At 48.0% G+C, this 4342-nt stretch overlaps 1 pseudogene; it reads left to right on the top strand.

Annotated features, from left to right (window-relative positions):
- The first annotated feature begins 3580 nt into the window (after positions 1 to 3580).
- Positions 3581 to 4342, top strand: part of LOC115271381 — a 1773-nt pseudogene continuing 1011 nt past the window's right edge.

Below are 4342 nucleotides of genomic sequence, written 5' to 3'. Positions count from 1 at the left end.
CAATGCGCGTGGTGTTCATAGTGCTCATAATTGCTGCGGTGATCTGAGCGGGCTCCATGATCCCAGTGCTAGCTATGGCGTCTGGTCTGAAAAAAGGCACGAAACTAGTATCTGACGGACCAGGAGAGGGAGGGAGGGACGAGTGACGACATGGCGTACAGGTACAGGGAATTAAAATCAACAAAGGTGGCTGTGCATCAGGGAGAAACACAAACAACTGTCACACACAATGGCCCCCCCCAAAGATTGAACTCAAAAGCCTGGGTTTAGCAGGCCGATGATTTGACGGAGGGAGGGGGAAGCAAATGAATACAGAACAAATCTATTTTTTACATCTTAAGACGACGGTGCAGCATGACTGATGCCCTCGGCATCTTCTGGGTGCTTGGCAGCAAATACTGGGCACTTGGCAGTTAGTGTACTAAAACTGATAGCCACTGCAGTATGACGATGATGGATACCAGTCGTAATATACTATCTACTGCCAAAAGGCAAGGGGCTGCTGCTGTGTAGCAATGCGGCCCCACATCTGCCAGCCCCACATCTGCCAGCACCCAGATCACCCTTGGCCTCTTCTGGGTGCTTAGCAGAAAATACTGGGCGCTTGGCAGAAAATAGCATACTACGACTGATAGCCATCATTGTCAAGACAGTTCAATAGGACTGAGCATGTCTGCCCAGGTGCCCATGATTGACAGCCACTGCAGTACGATGACGACGGATACCAGTCGTAATAAACCATCTACTGCCAAAAGGCAAGGGCTGGTGCAATGCAGCCCTACGCCTGCCAGCACCCAGATCACCGATGAAGGCTACCAGTCATGCTGCACCGTCTACCGCCAAAAGGCAGTTAGCTGCTGCTGCTGTGTAGCAATGCAGTCCCACGTCTGCCGGCACCCAGATTACATATGGTGACGGTGAGCTGAGCTGAGCGGGCTCCATGCTTGCCGTGGTATGTTGTCTGCACAGGTAACCCAGGTAAAAAGGCGCGAATCTATTGTCTGCCGTTGCTCTGACGGAGGGGGAGGGGCCTGACGACATGTACCCAGAACCCCCCGCGACACTGTTTTGCATCATTCGGGCATTGGGATCTCAATACAGAATTCCAATGGGCGGCGGAGACTGCGGGAACTGTGGGATAGCTACCCATAGTGCAATGCTCCGGAAGTCGACGCTAGCCTCGGTACTGTGAACGCGGTCCGCCGACTTAATGCACTTAGAGCATTTTATGTGGGGACACACGCAATCGGCTGTATACTACCGATTTCTATAAAACCGGCTTCTATTAATTCGACCTAATTTCGTAGTGTAGACATACCCTTAGTCTTGCAGCACGTCTCAATTTCAGTGTCCGTGACTCACCAGTTTGGCTTGTGCTGCTCTGAAATTCCAAATTCTACAGGTATTGACTTTTTCAGTCCTAGTTTCCCAAAGCGGCAGTGGGTGCTATGTACTAACTGAGATAAATGCCAAGTGACTGAGATCTGTCAGGGAACAAGGAGAACCATAGTTTCAGCCCCAGCTGTGTGCAGTAAAATGTTAAAAGAGCAAGATGATTTTGTAAAAAGCTGCCTCTGGTGGCAGGGCTGTATCTCAGGGACCTCGTATCAAACAGACCCATATTTGGACCAATAACCCTTCCCTGAATGCCCATAAATCCCAGAAAATATCAAGACAATTCGAATAAATTTGGCTTTTAGTGTAGTTAGAAAAATTGATCTTTAAACAGAAAATAATGCTTCCATCAACCTAGCTACTGCCACTCGGGGAGGTGGATGACCTATGCCAATGGGAGACCCCTTTCCATTGCTGTAGTAATGTCTACATCCCCGGTCCGTCCTATCCCTTACTGCGCTGAATCCTACCAGTCCATGCTCACCGATCCCAGCCTTCCTACAACTCTCATTGTGTCTGGGTGTCTCTCTGTGGTTAAGGAGCAGGTCCAAGGTGACTTCCCCTCTGGCTGGAGCCTTAACTTTCTGGGGCATGGGGTTACTGTGTCTGTGTTTTGGGAGCCCCTTTGATGAGGAGCTGTGACTGGGGGGGTGGAGTGGGGTCACGCTTACATTGCTCACTCAGGGCAAACTGCAATAAATGGGGCAGACAATTCCCAAAACTGGTGGTTATTTCTAATAATGAGATTCACCAATTCAGCAACAAAATAGCTTCTACAATACCTTCCTGCTTACCCAGAATTCTGTAACACAGTTCCCTTGGAACAATGCAGCCTTGGGCTCCCACCCAGACAGCCAAGTTAAATATGATGAGGATTACTGAAAATCTTGTTCATCCTAAAAAGTTCTACCAATCCCAAAGGATCGGAGACATTACCCACCAGGTCAGTGAATAGTTCAGATCTTTCCCAAATCCATGCTTACTGCCAATTCTTTTTAACTAAACTAAGATTTATGAAAAAGAAGAGAGAGAGAGTATTGGTTAAAAGACCATGATCCATGCAGATATGAGTCGAGTTCTTAGGTCAGTTTCATAGTAGAGATGGTGAGCGTCAAAGTTGTAAATAGTTCTTCCAGAATTAGTTCCGTAGGTCACAGTCCAATGCCGAATATCGGGGTGACCCATACAGGAGCAGGGAACCTCAGCCTTGCGACTCGAACTTCCCCTGACGAAGCTTAAGCAGATCTGAGATAACAGGATCAGGGCCAAAAGTTCTTTTTATAGCTCTCTGGCAGCCTCTTGACAGCCGGCATTCCTTGGGTGCAGCATTGTGGCTTGAAATAAACCCCCTATTTCCTATGGATACACAGGTAACTAGTTGCATTCATCAGCATAAGGTTATTCTCCATTGAGCAGTTCATAGACCATTTACTACAAACTTAAAAGAGAAATATAGACAATGACATTATTACACCCAAGTTTCTTCTAAATGTTAATATTCCCTTTTGATCTCTGAATCAGTAGATATAGTGACAGACAGGAACCGTCTGTTTACCTGGCTAACATCTAACAAGTTATAAGTAAACACATAGAATTAGTATTACCTCTAATTCTCTCAAAATACCGGTTTGCATTTCAGAGCTCTCATCTATGGGACATGGCTACATTAACTATTTATAAGGAATAGCCCTAATTACTATTTACATACTTTTCTAGCATGTCTCTAAAGGTTGAATTTGGGTCATTTAGCCTCCGAGCTGCTTGACCCTTTCTGTCTCAATGTCACGGGAGTGTCTGGCTGTGTGTGTTCCCAGCAGAGATGGGGATAGTTAAATCCCTCATACGCAGAGTGTCCCGCACCTTTGAGCACCTGGGGAGCTGCCCTCAGGATTTGACTACTTTAAAATGAGCTGGGCTTAAACCAATAGACTCTTCTTTGTGAGAAATGTCCCATGAACTCCCCTGATCTCCCTTGTTTTCTATCCCCTCAGCAGGGTTTCCCTTTTCCAAACCTGACGTGATCTCCCAGCTGGAACGAGGGGAGGAGCCGTGGGTCCTGGATCTCCAGGGCTCTGAGGAAGGAGAGATCCTGAGAGCTGTCTACGCAGGTGAGGGATCATTAAACCAATTCAAAAACGCTCCGTGCCTGAAGGAAGGAGCTGGGACTCCCTAAAAAGGCCTTGGGAGCTCTCGAAGTTCAGGAGTATCCCCAGGAGGCCTTGTACCCTATGGGCAGCTATCGATCCCGGCTTCCTACCCATCCTCACTGACACCTGGCAGCAGCTCCCTACCTGACGGATACAATTCTGCCTCCACATCCCCTCTTCTTGCCCCTGTGGAGAAGAGTTTAGGAGAATTTGCTACCAGGGTTTTTTTTCTCTCTCTCCAGCTCTAATTTTGCTTTGTTTCCCCGTTTTCTGCCCCTGTTTCTGAGGTTTTTCTCTCTCTGTCCTAGCAGGTGCTAGGATGGTGAGTGAGAACGAGGAGCTGAATCCTCAGCAGGAAGATGCTGAGCAAGTGGAAGCACACGGGGGATTATTGCAAGGATCCCAAGGGAATGTGTCTAGGTGTCGTGTGCAGGGAAAAGCCTGTGAGAGTCAGGACAGGCCAGAGAGGGAGCAGGGAAACCAGCCCAGGGAGAAAGTGGGCAAATCCATTAATTGTCAGGGGACTCACCAGAACTCCAAGGAAATCACAGCCCAGCAGAGAATACCCACAGAAGAGAGAAAAAACACATGCACTGAGTGTGGGAAACACTTCACTCTGAACTCCACCCTCATTAGACATCAGCGGATCCACACGGGAGAGCGGCCCTACAAATGTTGTGAGTGTGGGAAACAGTTCAGTGAGAAATCAAACTTTGTTACACATCAGATAAGCCACACAAGAGAGAGACCCTATGAGTGCTGTGAGTGCGGGAAAAGCTTCACTCGGAGCTCTACCCTTA

This window comes from Terrapene carolina, unplaced genomic scaffold, assembly GCF_002925995.2.
Source record: "Terrapene carolina triunguis isolate 2854851 unplaced genomic scaffold, T_m_triunguis-2.0 Scaffold751, whole genome shotgun sequence".
NCBI lineage: Eukaryota > Metazoa > Chordata > Testudines > Emydidae > Terrapene > Terrapene triunguis.
This window is presented reverse-complemented; position numbering and strand designations above follow the sequence as displayed.